The sequence below is a fragment of the Plecotus auritus genome (genome assembly GCF_963455305.1).
Source record: "Plecotus auritus genome assembly, chromosome: 9".
Classification (NCBI taxonomy): domain Eukaryota; kingdom Metazoa; phylum Chordata; class Mammalia; order Chiroptera; family Vespertilionidae; genus Plecotus; species Plecotus auritus.
The window spans coordinates 155,639,427-155,659,133 of NC_137783.1; the positions used below are offsets into that span (position 1 = coordinate 155,639,427).

General features: G+C 56.3%; 1 long non-coding RNA gene across 1 annotated transcript; it reads left to right on the top strand.

The window, feature by feature from the left end:
- The first annotated feature begins 3,387 nt into the window (after positions 1–3,387).
- Positions 3,388–7,395, top strand: LOC308234324. The gene is made up of 3 exons (XR_013959044.1): positions 3,388–3,667; positions 5,397–5,572; positions 6,565–7,395. It is a non-coding gene; the product is annotated as an uncharacterized lncRNA (long non-coding RNA).
- The last annotated feature ends 12,312 nt before the right edge of the window (positions 7,396–19,707 follow it).

Sequence of the window (19,707 nt, forward strand, 5' to 3'; positions counted from 1 at the left end):
CCCGGCCGCCTGGAAGCGGAGACCCGGGGGGTGTAGCTCACCCCAGTCCGGAGCCCCGGAAGGCCGCGGGGTGCGTCCCGGACGGATGGATGGAGGCTGAGGAAAGCACAGGTCCCGCTCCAGGGCTGAGGCAGGGAAAAGGGGGAATTCCTCCCGCCTCCGTCTGTGGCTCCGCTCAGGCCTCGGTGGACTGGCCGAGCCCCCATCACACTGGGAGGCCACCTGCTTCTCGAGTCCCCCCACTCAAATGCCAATCTCACCTGGGACACCCCCAGAAACACCGTTCCGTCTGGGAACCCCATGGCCAGTCACGTTGCCATACGACACTGAACATTACCGGCAGCCGTGACGTGTGCCCGTGTGATGAGGGCAGGCGGGCACCAGGGGCGGCGTCCTGAAGAAGGCTCCCCTGTGGCTGGTGCAGCTGAGCCCCGAGCCTCACGGAGACTCACATACAAGCGCCCAGCTGGGCTGCATTAGAGAATGGGGGGGGCGAAGGGAGGGGGAGGGGAAGGAGTGGCTTGGCTGCGCCATGCCTGGGATGGGGCACCCCTTCCTGTGCCCCCTCTGCCCACCCCGAGGACAGGCGGGGCTGAGGGTGTGAGGGGAAGATGGGGCCAGCTGCCCCGCGGGGTTCGGCTCCAAGCCTTCCCTTCCCTGTGCCTTCCGACCGGCGCCTCGGTTTCCCCGCCTGGACGAGAGGGTGTGCGAGAGGACGCCGGGCGCTGCCCCTTCTGAGCTGCTGGGACCGAGGCCTCTCTGCCAGGCCCAGCTCCAGGGCCCGCTGACTCACTGCTCCCCGGGGGCGCCCACGCTGGGGGGGACTCGCCAAGCCCCGCCCTGTGCCTTGATTTCCTGTGGAAATAAACAAAGACCACCCGAAACAATGAGGCAGAGCTATTGGCGCAGAGAATGCCACAGGAGGGAGGGAGGTGCCCCAGGGGGGCAGCGTTATACTTTTTTAAGAAAGGAAGCCTTCGCCCGGCCCGCGTGGCTCAGCGGATGGAGCCCCGACCTGCAGACGGAAGGGTGCCGGGTTCGATTCCCGGTCAGGGCACAGGCCCGGGGGGGGGGGGGGGGGGGGCGGGCTCGAACCCCAGTGTGGGGTGTGCCAGAGGCAGCCGATCCATGATTCTCTCTCGTTGATGTTTCTATCTCTCTCTCTGCCTTCCTCTCTGACATCAATAAAGATACCTTTTTAAAAAAAAGAAAAAGAAAGGAAGACTCCAGCAGGCCCCAGACAGCCTGCCAGCGGGGCAGTTCCCGTTAGTATCTGCGAACAAGCCCGCCCCCCCCTCCCCCCCCCCCCGAAGTTCTCTCGTCCAAAGTCCCTGCGGTGGCTGCTGGGAGGTGCGCACAGGTGTCGGCCAGGAGTCCCGTGTCCGTCCCCGGCAGGGCCACCACCGAGAGGCCTGTCCCTGCGGGCACCCCGCTCCTGCCCCACAGCGAGAGGCTCAGGCTTCCCGGCCGGGTCCCGTCTAGCGGGTGCACTGCTCCAAAGGAGAGTCGTGCTGCGTCTCAGCAGCGCTGGGCAGGGGCGCGCTTCCCCCCCCCCCACCCCCCCCCCGCAGACAGGTGCCACGTTCCTTCTCGTCTAACTACCTCGGCGGGAGTAGGAATCAAAGCGCCAGGCGCACCACGACGGAGGAAATGACCACGTGTATTACGGATGGACGGACGGACGGGCTGTCCATAGGATAGGGGCCCCAGGACGGCCAGGCAGTCACGGCCTTCTCGCCCTCCTGGGCTCCGGAGGAGGAGGTGCTGGGTTGTGGTTTGCACCAGGAGCTAAAGAGTTAATGTTTGTTAAACGAACGTTCTGTTCGCTGGGGCGTCTCTGACCAGGGACCCAGGGAGGACTTTGGTCGAGTGATGGCAGCTCTCTCCCAGGCCACCCTTTATCTCAGCCGTCAGGGAGGAGGTCAAAGGTGGTTTTTGTTGCTGTGTGTGTATCTGTGTGTGTGTGTGTGTGTGTTTTCCTGCGTCGTGTTTCAGGTCCCTTAAGGCATGTCTGGGGGAGGGGAGCTCTGGTGTCCACCCCATAAGGCCACCAGGCGGACGCCTGTCCCGCATCCCCGCTCTCGGAATCCTCCCTGTCCACATTGCCGTGTCCGCCCAGCCTGGTCCTAGCGGGCGTGGGGCTCCCCAACGTTGTGGGGCCGGAGGGCCTGGGACCCGCCTCCCCGCCGACCGCTGCACACACTCACGTTGCAAAGGCTTGAGGCCCCCAGTGGGGGTTGAGCACAGGGACCCTGGCCCTCCCGTCCGTCTGTGTCCTGGCCAGGCAGCCCGATGTCTGCCCCAGGCGGTCTCAGGTCGGCCCTCTCGTTGTCATCTCTATCTTTCGGCGTCTCTAAATCCCTCCAGACTGGGGTCACGGGGCAGACTTGTCTGGAGCCCTTCCATGTGGGGGGGGGCCTGGGAGGGGTCCCTTGGCCCTGCCAACCTCAAGAGGGCGGCATGCACCCCTCTGCGTAGCGCCAACATGCCCGTGGGTCCATCGAATCCATCCGAAGACCCCCGCACGGCCGGGGCGCCCCGGGCTTCTGCTCTCCCCGCTTCCAGGGAGGGGAATGCTGTCAGCATCTGTGAGGCCAGGAGGGCGGCTGAGACAGCAGGTTTCTCCTCGGGCTTCCTGGCCCCAGGAGAGGGGGTGTCCGGGCCCCCCTGGACACCTCTTTGCAACTTCCTGTGAGCCTAGAATTATTTCAGAGCAGCGTGAGAAAAACAGAAGCTCTAGGCCCGTGGTCGTCAACCTGCGGCTCGCGAGCCACGTGCGGCTCTTTGGCCCCTGGCGTGTGGCTCTTCCACAAAAGACCACGGCCTGGGCGAGTCTTATTTTGAAGAAGTGGCGTTAGAAGAAGTTTAAGTTTGAAAAATTTGGCTCTCCAAGGAAATTTCAATAGTTGTACTGTTGATATCTGGCTCTGCGGACTGACGAGTTTGCCGACCGCTGCGCCAGGCCGTGACTTCGGAGAACTCCAATGAAATGGAAGCATCGATAGGCAATGCTAAGTGGACAAAACTGGACCGAAGAAGAAATAAAACTAAGAATCTCGCACGTAGGCCCGGAGGGTACGGGAAGCCGACTTCCTGGAGGAGGGCTGGTGGAGGGACGGGAGGGCGGGCGCCAGCCAGCCCAAAGCTTAGCGGTTTGAAACGGCAGCCAGTCGCCCTGGCTGGTGTGGGTGGCTCAGTGGATAGGGCATCGGCCTGCAGGCTAAAGGGTCCCGGGTTCGATTCCGGTCAAGGGCACATGCCTGGGTTGTGGGCTCGATCCCCTGTAGGAGGCGTGCAGGAGGCAGCCGATCAGTGGTTCTCTCTCCTCATGGATGTTTCTCTCTCTCTCTCTCCCTCTTCCTTCTCATCTATATATATAAAACCCTAAGCGACCGGACGACCGGATGACTGGCCAGGAGCTATGATGCACACTGACCACCAGGGGGCAGACGCTCAACGCAGGCGCGGCACTCAGCGGACAGACGGGCGCCAGACGCCGGGCTCACGGCTGGCGAGTACAGCTGTGACATCGCGAGCTTCTCACCTGCGCCCCGGGTGGCGGTGGAGGCAGGCGCAGCGGGGCCGGGATGCGCCGGGGGCTCAGGGTCCTCTGCGGACGCCTGCGGGATCAACGCGGACAGCGGGCTGGAGCCCCACGCCCTGGCAGGTAAGGCCGGGCTGTGGTGGCAGAGGTCCACGATCCCCCACAGGCCAGGCTGAGGGCCGGGGAACCCCACCGGTGCACAAACCCACACACCGGCCTCTCGTTTAAATAATAATAATAACATATAAAATAAAAATAAATAAGACCGCAGCCAGTCCTCTCCCTTCCTGCTGCCAGGAGCCCGCTCCGTGTAGGGCTCAGGGTCCCTCCCAGGATGTCCCGCACGTGGGCTGGAGGCCGCCTGGGTTCCTGGCCCGAGGGCCTCTGCACAGAGCCGTGCCCTGCGGGCGCCCAGCAGCACCAGCAGGTGAGAGAGCGAGAGAGGGAGAGGAGAGGGAATCTGGAGGGATACCATCACTTTGACCTTATCTGGTTGTCGGAAGCGGGCGCCAGGGCCAGGCCTACTCGACGAGCAGAGGAGGGGGCGGTGCCACGGGACAGCACAGCCTGTGGCCGGTTGCACCGAGAGCCACACTCTCCCGTGGAAACACGGTGGTCACCCAGGGGCCCCACAGCCCGGCGAACCTGGGACAAGCAGACACCGGGTGCCGGATGTGGGGGAGCTCCCGCCTGACCCAGCCTTTGGCGCCAACCTCCAGTCACAGGGAACACGGGGACAGACGGGCACGCAGCGTGACACCACGTGGCCGTGGCATCGGGGACCTTCAGCACCTGAACCTGAACCGGGCCTGGGATCCTGAAGGAGCTCATGGCCGGGGGGCGGGGCGGGGGGCGGGCGGCGGGGGGAGGAAAGGGCAGTAAATGAGAAAAGATGAAAGTGACCACACGGGGGCCTTGGTAGCATCAATAACTGTGGCCCCGGGGACAACGGGATACGGATCGTGCGTTTGGTGCCGACAGGGACTCGGTTTCAGGGGTGGGCAAACTTTTTGACTCGAGGGCCACCATGGGTTCTTAAACTGGACCGGAGGGCCGGAACAAAAGCATGGATGGAGTGTTTGTGTGAACTAATATAAATTCAAAGTAAAGGAGCGGAGGGGAGAGCAAGAGAACCGGATAGAACAGCCGGATCCGGCCCGCGGGCCGTAGTTTGCCCACGGCTTGGTTTAGCTGGATGTGAGGTGGGGATGCAGTTTTGTTGGAGGTCTTGTTTCAGGAGATAAATGCTGACCTTGACGAGCTGCGTCTTTAGGGCTGAAGGGTCCTGACATCCCTAATGACTTTAAAAAAACGAACGTATATACGTTCATTAACGTAACCGCGTGTGTCAGCGTGAGAAGCATTCAGACCCGTAGAGAATTTGTGTGCGTTTGAGCCAAACCGTCGACGATGGTGGGGAAGCAAGATCTCAACAGACTGAGAAACCGCTCCGGAGAATAGCCGTTTTCACGGCGTTCTGTACATGACCCGCAAAGGAGGAGTGGGCGTCATGAAATCCACCGGGGCTAGACCAGGGAGGCGGGGACACCTCTGGGATTGGATAAAAAGTAAAATGATAGCCGAAACCGGTTTGGCCCAGGGGATAGAGCGTCGGCCTGCGGACTCAAGGGTCCCAGGTTCGATTCCGGTCAAGGGCATGTACCTTGGTTGCGGGCACATCCCCAGTGGGAGGTGTGCGGGAGGCAGCTGATCGATGTTTCTCTCTCATCGATGTTTCTAACTCTCTATCCCTCTCCTTCCTCTCTGTAAAAAATCAGTAAAATATATTTTTTAAAAAATGATAGACATTTCTTTTTTAAAATATATATATATTTATCTTTATTGATTTTAGAGCGAGAGGAGGGAGAAGGAGAGACACACTGAAGTGAGAGAGAAACATCCATCAGCGGCTCCCTGCAGGCCTGCTCCTGAGGGCGGACCCGCAACCTGTGACCCTTGGGTGCGTGAGAGGACACTCAACCAGCTGAGCCTCGGACCCGACCTGCGACACGTTCTTCTTTCACTCAGGTGGGTCCCGGAGAGTCAGCAGTTAAGTCCTCAGCAGCGAGAAGGCCTATAGTCTCTGCAGGGGCCCGGGGTTGTGCCCCGAGGGTCCAAGGAAAGGAAGCTGCTGTGACATCCCCAAGGCAGGGTATCCAGACGCAAAAAGAAAACAGACACAGTCAGGCTTGGTTAAGGTGGAAATTCGGGTGGTTAAGGTGGAAACTCGCCTTTGTCCTGGTGGTTAGGATGGTTAAGGTGGAAATTCGCCTTTGTCCGGGTGGTTAGGGTGGTTAAGGTGGAAATTCGCCTTTGTCCGGGTGGTTAGGGTGGTTAGGGTGGTTAAGGTGGAAATTCGGGTGGTTAAGGCGGAAACTCGCCTTTGTCCGGGAAGGTTTCTAGCCCAGGGCATGACCACGCACCGTAAACTGCTTTTAGTTTAAAAGTCTTGATTTCAGACGTCCTGTTACCAGGGAGAGGAGGAGACCTTGGTTCTTATCTTTTTTTTTTTAAGGCTAATTTTTTTTGGGGGGGGGGGAGGAGTTAATCCTCACCAGAGGATATTTTTTTAATATATTTTATTGATATTTTACAGAGAGGAAGGGAGAGGGATAGAGAGCTAGAAACATCGATGAGAGAGAAACATCGATCAGCTGCCTCCTGCACACCTCCCACTGGGGACGTGCCCGCCACCAAGGTCCATGCCCTTGACCGGAATCGAACCCGGGACCCTTCCGTCCGCAGGCTGACGCTCTATCCACTGAGCCACACCAGTTAGGGCATGTTTTCAGGGGTTTTAGAGGACGGGGCGTGTAACCCTCACCGATTTGGCTCAGTGGATCGAGGGTCAGCCTGCGGACGGAAGGGTCCCAGGTTCAGTTCCGGTCAAGGGCACATGCTCTGGCTGCAAGCTCCATCCCCAGTACGGGGCGTGCAGGAGGCAGCTGATCCATAACCCTCTCTCATCATTGACGTTTCTCTCTCTCTCTCTCCCTCGCCCTTCCTCACTGGAATGCCAGGTCCCCAGATAGTCAAGGCCAGTGGAGCACAGAGGTCTTGTTGTCAATACACCGGAATGGCCACAGGCCGCGCTGGGCAGGCGCCTCGGCGGGACGTTCAAGGACTCGGAGCCGAGGAATCCTCCTCAGGCCAACGTACCGTGAGCGGGGGCAGGGACGCAGGGTACACTGTGCCCTTCTGTAGCCAGTGCGATGGACGTCACCGTTGGCACGATGCCTTGTCGAAATAGTGTCAACGTAGGTGCTGACCAGCTCGTTGGCTGGAGTCGGCTGGAGGGAGGAGAAGCCTGCCGGAGAGAGCAGCTGGGCAGGAGAGACGGGAGAGGCTGCCGAGCCGGAGCTGAGGTGCTGCTGGCGGTGAGTCCGGGAGGCAGGCCGCTCAGCTAAAGCCGTGGGTTCAGGCACGGATGCTGCTTTCTGGGGGAAGAGGTATGCTCACCGGCCGGTGTCCGCTGCCTGCCTGCATGGACTTGGCGGTGGAGACTGTTCTGTCTGACGGCTGTGTGGCCACTAGCTTCAGCCATAAGGGCTCATCCTTACACACCCACAGCCTCTCCTGGTTTCTCCATCTGAGACCCGGCGTCCGAGGAGGTCCAGCCCCAGGCGGAGGGGGCTCAGACCCACCACCTGTTACTTAGTGAGCAGAGGACAAAGGAGGACCTTGGACTGAAGGGTCCCAGGTTCGATTCCCGGGCACGTGGGTTGCGGGCTCGAGCCCCTGCAGTGTGAGGTGTTCAGGAGGCAGCAGATCAATGATTCTCTCTCATCATTGATATTTCTCTCTCTCTCTCTCCCTCTCCCTTCCTCTCTGAAATTAATAAAAGTATATTTAAAAAATCAATCAATTCAAAGGATGCATTGATGACCAACCTTTTGGTTGGATAATGGAGTCCTACGGTACCAGGAAGGCTCATTCCTAGGAAGGCTCAGTGTCAGCAAACTTCTTGCTGAGCAATGGACCCATTGGGGCAAGACTGTGATTGTGGCTGGAAGTCAAGGCTGAATTTTTCCTCCAAAAGGCAGGTAAATGGGAGGCAGTCAGGTTTTCTGGTCCTTTATTTATTATTTTTTAACATGTTTTTATTGATTTTTTTTTTCCTTTTAGAGAGAGAGGAAGGGAGAGGGATAGAGAGATGGAAACATCTACGAGAGAGAATCATGGATCGGCTGCCTCCCGCACGCCCCACGCTGGGGATCGAGCCCACCACCCAGGCACATGTCCGGACCGGGGATCGAACCTGGGACCTCTTGGCTCATGGGTTGACCCTCTTTGATTCCCGCTGGCTGTGCGACTGGGAGCCGTGACGACCTAACGCCGTGAATTATAATCATTATGCCAGTGTGCCAGGCCGGGGGAGGACGGTTCAAGTTTCATTAGTGAATTCCCGTGCCTCCGCAGGAAAAGGCCGTGGGATTAGAGCAGGGGTGGGCAAACTTGTTGACTCGAGGGCCACCATGGGTTCTTTTAAACTGGACCGGAGGGCCGGAACAAAAGCATGGATGGAGTGTTTGTGTGAACTAATATACATTCAAAGTAAAGGAGCGGAGGGGCGAGCAAGAGAACCGGGTAGAACAGCCGAACGGGCCGGATCCGGCCCGCGGGCCGTAGTTTGCCCACGGCTGAGTTAGAGCCACTGCAGCTTCGATTGGAGTCAGTATAGTGAGTTGTCTGTGTTGGGTTAGGGGGGAAGCACATTTCCTTAATTAGGTCTTGGTGTTTACATATAAAATTCCTTTCTTAATCTTTCTTTTCTACTAACTTCTTTTCAAATATATATATATGTATATACATATATATATATGTATATAAATATGTATATGTATATGTATATATATGTTTCTTTTTTATTTCAGAGAGGAAGGGGATGATGAGAGAGAATCATGGATCGGCTGCCTCCCGCACGCCCCACACTGGGGATGGATCCCACAACCCAGGCCTGTGCCCTGACCGGGAATCAAACCGTGACCTCCTGGTTCATAGGTCGACGCTCAGACCCTCAGCCACGCCGGCCAGGCTCCACTAACGTTTTGCAATAGCATTTCTTCAAAATTTCGAGAGAGAAACCATGAAAATATGATCCATCGGTGATACCAAAGTTATCTTACACACCGTCAGTGATTATAACAGTTGGGCTATACACACCAGGTCTGAGAAAAGCTTAAAGGACAAGTATAATAATAATTATTAATTTCAGCCCTGACCGGTGTGGCTCAGTGGATAGAGCGTCGGCCTGCGGACGGAAAGGTCCTGGGTTCGATTCCGGTCAAGGGCATGTACCTTGGTTGCGGTCACATCCCCAGTAGGAGGTGTGCAGGAGGCAGATGATGGATGTTTCTCTCTCATCGATGTTTCTAACTCTCTATCCCTCTCCCTTCCTCTCTGTAAAAAATCAATAAAATATATATTTAAAAAAATTATTAATATTAGCAGACAGGTAAAGACAATCAAATAGAAAGATAAAGTTCAACATTACTCTATAGGTATACGGGCCTGCCGGCATCTCCAGGGGACCACCTATTTCTGATGTTTGGGCTTTTTTTTTAAAAAAAATACGTTTTTATTCATTTCAGAGAGGGAGGGCAAGGGAGAGAGAGAGAGAAGCATCAAGGATGAGCGAGAATCACGGACAGGCTGCCTCCTGCACGCCCCCCACTGGGGATCCAGCCCACCACCCGGAATGGAACCGTGACCTTCTGGTTCACGGATCGACGCTCAACCACGGAGCCGCGCTGGTCGGGCCATTTCATGACCTTTACAAACGTGGGTTCCTCTATTGGCAAACACACTCACGTTCAAGAAAGACACCTCTAACAAAGCACTGGATGTTTCTTATCGGCTCCACGTCCACGCCATAGCCTCCCAGCAACAAAGCAAAGCAGGGGAATCAGGACGCGTCTAGCAGCCAGAGTTTCCGTCTTTCACGTTAGTGCAAAACATCCAGATAGTCGCCGACTCTGACGGGATTTGCTAACTCGGAGAGGAATAGCCGAAATCCGTTAAACGGATTTGTCCAGGCGTGGCTAAGGTTTCTGTTTTGTTTTTTGTTTTTTACTTCAATAATTGGGTTGCCACCCACCCAAACATTGATGACGGACACACAAATCCACTCGCCCATTTTTGGAATGTCCCTTCCCATTTGGGTGCTTTTTTGGGGGTTTACAGACAGCACACGGCTTGGAGTGACCGGAGGCCTCACGGCTTGGACATGGGGGACCTCTGTCCCGTTCCCTTGGGAACTGGTGAAACAGATCTGGCTGCAGCATCAGCTAAACTGTTTCCTCTTGCTTCCTCGGTGGCTGCTTCAGAATGTCCTGGAGTTTTGATAGTTGCCCACGGTTTCCATGTCTGTGTGGCATCTAATAATTCTGCAACCTATTTTCCATTCTTTATGGGCTGCCTTAGGAAATTAAGAAGACTACCCGGCCGGCGTGGCTCAGCAGTTGAATATTGACCTATGAACCAGGAGGACACAGTTCAATTCCCGGTCAGGGCACATGCCTGGGTTACTGGATCCATCCCCAGTGTGGGGTGTACAGGAAGGAGCTGATCCATGATTCTCTCTCATCATTGATGTTTCTCTCTCTTTCCCTCCCTCTCTCTCTCTCTCTCTGTCTCCCTTCTTCTCTGAAATCAATCTACACTAATAAAAGAGACGTATGCAAATTGACCGTACCTTCGCGACACCCACCAGCCAATCAGGAGTGAGTATGCAAATTAACCCAATGAAGATGGTGGGTTAATTTGCATGCGCAGGCATGGAGCGGCCAGGCAGGGCGGGAAGCCTGCTATGCGGGGGAGGACAGGGGGTGGAGGAAGCTACAGGAGCAGCACTCCAGCCAGAGTGCAGAAGACGGAAGGCTCAGGCCGGAGCGAAGACGGAAGGCGGTGGCCAGAGCGAAGGCCCGGGTCCCAGCTGCCGGAGGAAAACCAGTGCCGGCAACCAGGGGAAGGAAGGCCTGTTGCACGAATCTTTGTGCAAACGGGCCTCTAGTAAAAATAGGTTTTAAGAAACAGAAGAAAATGAAGAAGCCTCGCTGCTTCCAAAACATTCTAGAGCTGTGAGCTACCCCAAAGGCATAGCCACCACCACTGTGAATGCCGGCCATGACGTCATCTTGGGCCAGTTGAGAAGCCCAAGCTAGCACCCTGAGGCCTGGGGGGCAGGTCTTATTCGGGTAAACGAGGACCTCCCGTTCCGTCCACGGAAGAGGTTCCCGCACTTCCGCTCGGGCGCATTCCCGCGTAGCCTTTCGAAACCCACCCGCCAGCCAGTGCCGTCAGCAGCACCAAGGAGTTCCCCGGACACCACCCTGGGAAGAGGCCGGCGGTCCGTCAGCATCACGCAACCGCAACCACGTGTCTTTAACCTGCAAACCAAGTCGCAAAGCTGCTGGCTTCCACCCATGACGTCGCATTTTAAGCGCCACAGGGGCAGAAGCAAGAGCCGGCGGCTGACGGGTGTCGAGTGGGATGGGAACTCCGCGGAGGTTTATAGAACGAGGAGCTAACCCAGGGGTGGGCAAACTTTTTGACTCGAGGGCCACAATGGGTTCTTAAACTGGACCGGAGGGCCGGAACAAAATTTATATTGTGTGAACTAATATAAATTCAAAGTAAACATCATTACATAAAAGGTACGGTCTTTTTTTTATTTTATTTCAATAGTTTTATTCATTTCAAACATTTTAACAAGAAGAATGTAAACACTAATTATTATAATTTGAAACTTCAAAAAATGGAGGAATCATAGCACAATAACATACCTTCTATTGAAGATGGCAAAGGCAAAATGAAATTGCCTGACAAAGGAAAGGTACAAAAGCCTTTCAAATTAAACTTAAATGTAATAAAATAATTTAAAACTAAAACAAATAGAAAAGAACAAAATGTGTAAACAGTAAATTAAACATTTTCTTTAGTGCAACTTCCAAATGATGCCCGGGACGTCGATGTAGATGGCAATGTAGACTGGGTTGAAAGGGTTTTGATCTTTAAAACATCCACTTCAGTGGGAACAGTGTTGTTGGTCTCCTTTTCAGCTAATGCTCTGATCCTGTGCTCTCCGGGGGCGTGTCTCCCTCCATCACCACGATAACGTGTCTCCGCATTCCCAGGGTGATGTCGGGGGACACGTCCGCGGGCATTCCAAGGAGCCTCTGGAAGACTGAGAGGTTGTTCCTTCTACTGAATGGGGGATATAAATCCGCCCACTCAGAAGCAGGAGCTGCGGCCGTGTTTCCCGACGTGGCCATGTTAACGCTGCTGCTGGTGAAGGAGCGGAGGGGAGAGCAAGAGAACCCTCCGCTCTTTCGGCTCCGAGGGCCGGATAGAACAGCCGAACGGGCCGGATCCGGCCCGCGGGCCGTAGTTTGCCCACGGCTGAGCTAACCGGAGGAGGCCCCGTCACTGCCTTTGCCGTTTGCTTACGGTGTCCGTCTGCCGCGGAGACGGCTGTCAGGCAGGGCGGGCCTCTGGCTTCTGACTCAACTCGGTGGCCGTGAGAGCCTCCGGGTCTGCGACAACCTCTGTGTCTCCGAGGTAAAGTCTCTATAATGACGGTGTCCCCGCGTGGAAGTTCTAGATCTTCCTTCAGAGGTTTTCAGCTCGTTTCCCTTCGGGGTGCCACAGAATTCGATCAGGTCCACGTAGAGCCTGGGCCATCAGTGAAGAATTTGGAACCCAATTGTGACAATATTCGGTCAAACCCAGGAATCCTGTAAGCTGCTTTCTTATTTTTTGTGGGGTTTTTTTTGCTGTTGTTTTTTAAGAGGAAAAGATGGGATTCTGCCCTAACCGGTTTGGCTCAGTGGATAGAGCGTCGGCCTGCGGACTGAAGGGTCCCAGGTTCGATTCCAGTCAAGGGCGTGGACCTTGGTTGCGGGCACATCCCCAGTAGGAGGTGTGCAGGAGGCAGCTGATCGATGTTTCTCTCTTATCGATGTTTCTAGCTCTCTATCCCTCTCCCTTCCTCTCTGTAAAATATCAATAAAATATATTATTAAAAAAAGAAAAAAGATGGGATTCCTCTGAGTCTTCCAGGGTTAATTGGTAACCATGTTTATTAATTGATTGATTGGTTGATTTTAGAGAGAGGGGGGAGAGAGAAACATCGATTTGTGGTTCCACTTACTTATGCATTTGTGTGTTGATTCCTGTATGTGCTCTGACCAGGGATCGAACTTGAAACCTTGGTGTGTTGGGACAATGCTCTAACCCAGTGGTCGGCAAACTGCGGCTCGCGAGCCACATGCGGCTCTTTGGCCCCTTGAGTGTGGTTCTTCCACAAAATACCACGGCCTGGGCGAGTCTATTTTGAACAAGTGGCATTAGAAGAAGTTTAAGTTTAAAAAATTTGGCTCTCCAAAGGAATTTCAATCGTTGTCCTGTTGGTGTCTGGCTCTGTGGACTAAGGAGTTTGCCGACCACTGCCCTACCCACCTGAGCCACCCGCCCACGGCCGTGGTTATGTATTAGAACCAAAGTATTTCACCCGGTAAGCAGAACCAGAGCTTGCCCTTTGCTGTCCGTGACCGTGATAGCTCGCTGTTGTGAGAGGCATACTGTGTCCTTCCGGAAGCCTAGCAATTTTCTAGAGCATAAAACTGAACCGCTCTCGTGGAGGATTAGAGTGGGCTATCTAGGGCAGGGGTGGGCAAACTTTTTGACTCGGGGGCCACAATGGGTTCTTAAACTGGACCGGAGGGCCGGAACAAAAGCATGGATGGAGTGTTTGTGTGAACTAATATAAATTCAAAGTAAAGGAGCGGAGGGGAGAGCAAGAGAACCGGATAGAACAACCGGATCCGGCCCGCGGGCCGTAGTTTGCCCACGGCTGATCTAGGGAATTTAGCATCATTTAGAGCAGCGTTTAGTATCGAAGGCAAGCATGCCAAACTCTCGGCCTGCAGGCCACATGCGGCCCACAAGGAATATTTTTGCAGCCAAGCTAATAGAATGGTGTGTAAGAAACGTTTTAATAAAAATTTCTAACTTAATTTTTACAATATCCTGTTATACACAATTATGAATAACAAACTGCAATGTTCGCTAATGACGGATTGCTATCATCGTGCTGCATTCATTTCCCTTACGCGCCTTACGCGCAGGCCACCATGTCTCTCCACGAACACCAGCAGCGAATATTCTAGCAGCCGATGGCCACGTCCTTAGTCTTGGGCTGACTTGTTTGGTGAGCGCAACAGGGAGTATTTCGCTTCCGGGGAACAAGAAAAATAGGTTTATTTGCGTTACGCTTATTCATTCGTGCAGTTATTCAGTGTCTGGTAAGTGAATGTTCAAGAAAAAATATTAATTTTTATTAAAATGTTCTATTATTTTATGTTAACGATGACTCATTTATTTCAACCCTTTGTATTCAGCACGTCTCTATCGAAATAAACCTACGTTTCTATGAAAATTGAAGCTTTTTTTTTTTAAAATATATTTTATTGATATTTTACAGAGAGGAAGGGAGAGGGATAGAGAGCTAGAAACATCGATGAGAGAGAAACATCCATCAGCTGCCTCCTGCACACCTCCCACTGGGGATGTGCCCGCAACCAAGGTCCATGCCCTTGACCGGAATCGAACCCGGGACCCTTCAGTCCGCAGGCCGATGCTCTATCCACTGAGCCAAACCGGTTTCGGCTGAAGCTTTTGTTTTTTTTGGTGGCCCCAATACTAGTAAACTTAAACCCTGTTTATTTGGCCCGTGTTAGCCTTTGAGTTTGACATGCTTGATCTAAGGCAGGGGTCCTCAAACTACGGCCCACGGGCCACCTGCGGCCCGCCGAGGACATGGATCCGGCCCGCCGGGTGCCGCTGCCTGTCCTGCTCAGCAGCCGACGCGTCCCGGGCCCGCAGTGCGCATAGGAATTTGTTCATAGTTTTTTTTTTAACTATAGTCCGGCCCTCCCACGGTCTGAGGGACAGGGAACTGGCCCCTGTTTAAAAAGTCTGAGGACCCCTGATCTAAGGCCATAGGCGGGACTCTCCATGTATTGTTGACGGACAGAGAAAAGCAAACTGGTAATCTTCCCAGGTGAAAGCAGAGGCAAGGACCGTCCTTCTCCCGGAATGCCGAGCTCACACCGCATAAGCCCGTGAGGGAAAAACATCGCGGTCACAGGAAGGGCCGCTAATCAGGCACAGGATTTGGATCCTCTGAGATTAACCGGCCTATTTATAGCTCCGAGGTCTTGTACAAACCTCCATCTTATTCCACTGGATTTCTTTATGGGAAGGGGAGGAGAATTACAGCGGCTCGTACGTGGAATTACAAGCCCCCCCCCTCTTTTTTTTATTTTTAAAAATTGCTTCTAGAGAGAGAGGAGGGGTGAGGGGGGGAGAGAGACACATCAATGTGAGAGAGAGACATTGATCGGTTGCCTCCCATACACATCCCAACAGGCGACGAAACCCGGGCGTGGGCCCTGACCGGGCATCGACCTGGCGACCTCTCGGTGCACAGGGAGACACTCAGCCAATAGAACCTCACCGGCCAGGGCAGACGCCCCTTTAAAAGGGATCTCGCGTAGGGGCCTCATTCCAGCTCGTGCACCCAGGACACAGGTGCCCGGACAAGGCCTGGAGTTGGGTTGCCATGTCCTGTACCACCTGTTCGGTGTCTCCTGTGGAGGGAGGTTCCTTTAAAATCATTGCTCTCACCCGGCCGGCATGGCCCAGGGGCTGAGCGTCGACCTAGGAACCAGGAGGTCACGGTTCGATTCCGTCAGGGCACACGCCCGGGGTTGCGGGCTCGATCCCCAGTGGGGGGCGTGCAGGAGGCGGCCGATCCATGATTCTCTGTCATCACGGATGTGTCTCTCTCTCTCTCCCTCCCCCTTCCTCCCTGACATCCATAAAAACATATACTTTTTAAAAATCATTGCTTTCCCAGCGGGCATAGCTGGATGCCCCTAGCCCTGGCACACCAGCTATCCTCCACTTAGGGAGGTGCGGCCAAGGACGGAAAGGGAGCCCCGGTGTTTCGAGGGCCTCTGTAGTTCCACCTTTCAGGGTAACGTGCATTCCTCCTGCACCGTGAGCTCGGAGGGTGGGAAACACGGGCAGAGCAGCCTGTGCCGGCGTCTGGCTCGGCTTTGTTCTTCCTAAATCCCGCCTCAGTGCCTGTCACGCTCGAGGGGACAGGCTTCCCCAGGTGCTCTCCCGCAAGCCTTGCTGAGTAACTCTGTTGCTTTGGCTCCCAGAAGCCAGGAGGTGTGTTACCTGGAATAGGTGAGAGTAGCCAGGGTGACATGTTCTAACTCAGCCGTGGGCAAACTACGGCCCGCGGGCCGGATCCGGCTGTTCTATCCGGTTCTCTTGCTCTCCCCTCCGCTCCTTTACTTTGAATTTATATTAGTTCACACAAACACTCCATCCATGCTTTTGTTCCGGCCCTCCGGTCCAGTTTAAGAACCCATTGTGGCCCTCGAGTCAAAAAGTTTGCCCACCCCTGTAACCACACACACACACATGGACACACACACGTGGACAGAAAGGGGCCACATATGAAACCTGACAAGCGCCAGGGAGGCCTTACACACGCAGAGACGGAGAGTAACCACACAGGCCCGGCCGGCTCAGGGTGGAGCGTCCACCGACAAACCCGGAGGTCCCAGTTTGACCGCCGGTCAGGAGCACAGTCCCAGGTTGCGGGCTCGATCCCCAGTGTGGGGCGTGCAGGAGGCAGCCGATGGATGTTTCCCTCTAACCAACATTTCCATCTCTTTATCCCTCGCCCTTCTTCGCTCTCTAAAAGAATGAAATAAAAATCAATAAAAAATATATAAAAATAAAAGTAACCGCACAGGTGGTCTGAATGCAAACGTTCTAACTGGGAGCAGGTCAGGTGGTAGCCCTGTCCTCGGCCCAGCGACGCCTCCGCTGAGCTTGCCTGCGTCTTCTCCGGCCTCGGGGGTGACGCGCCTGGTACACGCCTTTGTTAGAGCGAAGTGATGTTCCTTTTCTCCGGATCCCTCAGGCCCACCGGCACCAGAGCAGAGACCACAGATCCCGAGTTCCTCGCCATGACTCTCCTGCATCCAGAACCCTCCCCAGAAACACCCGGAACCCTCCATGGAAACACCCGGAACCCTCCATGGAAACACCCGGAACCCTCCATGGAAACACCCGGAACCCTCCATGGAAACACCCGGAACCCTCCATGGAAACACCCGGAACCCTCCATGGAAACACCCGGAACCCTCCATGGAAACACCCGGAACCCTCCACGGAAACACCCGGAACCCTCCATGGAACACCCGGAACCTTCCACGGAAACACCCGGAACCCTCCATGGAACACCCGGAACCTTCCATGGAAACACCCAGAACCCTCCATGGAAACACCCGGAACCCTCCATGGAAACACCCGGAACCCTCCATGGAACACCCGGAACCTTCCATGGAAACACCCAGAACCCTCCATGGAAACACCCAGAACCCTCCATGGAACACCCGGAACCTTCCATGGAAACACCCAGAACCCTCCATGGAAACACCCAGAACCTTCCATGGAAACACCCAGAACCCTCCATGGAACACCCAGAACCCTCCATGGAAACACCCAGAACCTTCCATGGAAACACCCAGAACCCTCCATGGAACACCCGGAACCTTCCATGGAAACACCCAGAACCCTCCATGGAAACACCCAGAACCTTCCATGGAAACACCCAGAACCCTCCATGGAAACACCCAGAACCTTCCATGGAAACACCCAGAACCCTCCATGGAACACCCAGAACCCTCCATGGAAACACCCGGAACCCTCCCGGGAACACCCGGAACCCTCCCGGGAACACCCGGAATCTTCCATGGAAACACCCGGAACCCTCCCCGGGAACACCCGGAACCTTCCATGGAAACACCCGGAACCCTCCCCGGGAACACCCGGAACCCTCCCCAGGAACACCCGGAACCTTCCATGGAAACACCCGGAACCCTCCATGGAAACACCCGGAACCCTCCCCGGGAACACCCGGAACCCTCCATGGAAACACCCGGAACCCTCCATGGAACACCCGGAACCCTCCATTGTGTGACCGTTTCTACTTTTCCTGATGGAAAATTTCACTTCAAGGTAAAAACCAACCCCCGAAGGACTCGCTCGCCGAAGGGACGCGAGAGGCTAACCACAGGTCGGGAGACAGCACTGGCCGCGCCCCAGGCGATGTGAGGGAGTGCAGACACCCCGCCGTCCGTCCGCGGGAGGCGGGGTCCCCTTCAAGCCAGAGGCCTCCCGCCAACAGGAGGCGGACGCGCAGCTACCTGAACCGGGCTCCTGTGCGGGGCCGGGGCGGCCGGAGCCACGCGGGACCCGTGAACACCTGCCCGGCCGGCGGCCGTCCGCGCACACGGGCCTCGCTCCCCAGAGGACGGGTGCGGGGAGGCGGCCTGCACACGCCCAGCCCCTCTTCCCCCGCCCCCAGCCAGCCCAGCCAGAGCCGGAGCCGAGCCGCGCCGTGGGGAGGCCTTGGCAGGTGCTGTGGGCCGGGCAGCGGGCAGGTGTTTGCCGCAGAAGCAGCTCCGTTGGCTGCCGCTTCTCTCGGGTCTGTCCCGGCCCAGGAACCGCAGGCCGCAGGCGTCCACCTGCCTCGCCCAGCGGCACGCACACGCCGGCTCTCAGCCGTCGCTGGGTCCCCAGGGCCTGGCCACCTGGCCACCGCCCTCTTCGGAGGGAGCTCTTCGGAGGGAGCACAGGCAGCACCTGGGGCTGCCTCTGCGTCTCCCTACATCCAGCCCAGGTGCGCCCGCTTCCAGCCGATGCGGAGCAGCGAAGGCGGCTGGCGCTGTGACCCGGGGCTCCCTGGTCCTATCCGGGCCGATGGAGCCCCAGGGAGCCGTGATGGGGCATCTGAGCGCCAGTCCTGTGTGTGGGGCGCACCACAACCTCCGGCAGTCCGCCCCTCTTCCTTTGAGACGCCGCATCTGGCTCCTCCCGGGCCCAGGCGGGCACCGGCTCCCGTGCTGGGCACTGGTGAGTCTGTCTGCGGGGTCGTGTCGCCGGGCAGGCCCTGCAGCCCCCCCGCCCCGGCCCCGGTGATGCTGGGCCCCTGGACTCTGGGGAGGGTCTGGGGACCCCGAGGCAGGCTGGCGGCCCCTCCCCCGACCAGCCCTGTGCTGCCCAGTGGCTGCCTCCCCCTGTTTCTGGCCAAGAAGCTGACTCCCCAGCGGCAGCGGGAAGAGGCCGAGGGGTGACCCCGGTTACCGTTGACCTCATCCCTCAGAGAGAGGCTACCCGGGGGGCAGCGGGGGGTGGCCTGGCCTTGGACAACCTTTAGGATCAGGCTGGGACCACGTGGCGAGACGGCCGTGTGTCCTGCAGGGTATGGCCCCATAGCCAGTCAACAGGGCAAGTCCCCCAAGTCGGAATGCAGGGGTGTGAGGGGCACACTTCTTGTGATCGGAGCGAACAAGCCATTCCCCAAAGGTTGGCCTCTGTGCCCTGTTGGTGCTGGCTGGAGATGCCAGTCACCAAGGGGTGCTGTGACCAGGACCACGTAAGGGGTGTCTTGGGCTGGACACCGTGGGTGCCCCCTGGCCCCTCCGGGCTCCTGGGCTACTGGGTTAGAGACCATAAGGCCTGGCCAGTGTGGCTCCGTGGTTGAGCGTCGACCTATGAACCAGGAGGTCATAGTTCAATTCCCGGTCAGGGCACAGGCCCGGTTGTGGGGTTCGATCCCCAGGGTGGGGCGTGCAGGAGGCAGCCGCTCCGTGATTCTCTCTCATCGTTGATGTTTCCTCTCTCTCTCTCCCTCTCCCTTCCTCTCTGACATCAATAAACATACTGAAAATAAAAATTGTTTTTTTAAAAAAAGAGACCCTAAAAGGGTCACAGTGATGGCAGGGGTGGGGTGCCATCAAGAGGAAATGGGGTGTTACTACTTAGTGTGAGTGGGATGAGGGGTCCCCAAGGTCTCCCCCCATCCTGCACCCCTGGCCGTGAAGGTGGGTGAAGGCCAGGGCCGGAGCGATGAAGGTCTTCATGCTTCAGCGTCCTCTGCAACGAAGACGGGGTCACGCCACCGGAAAGGGAGAGGGGGGACTGTGAGAACGGGACCTGGGGGCCGTGCCCGGGAGGAGCAGCCTACCGCTCCCGCCGACATGTCTTCACCTGCTGCTGCCATATACATTTTT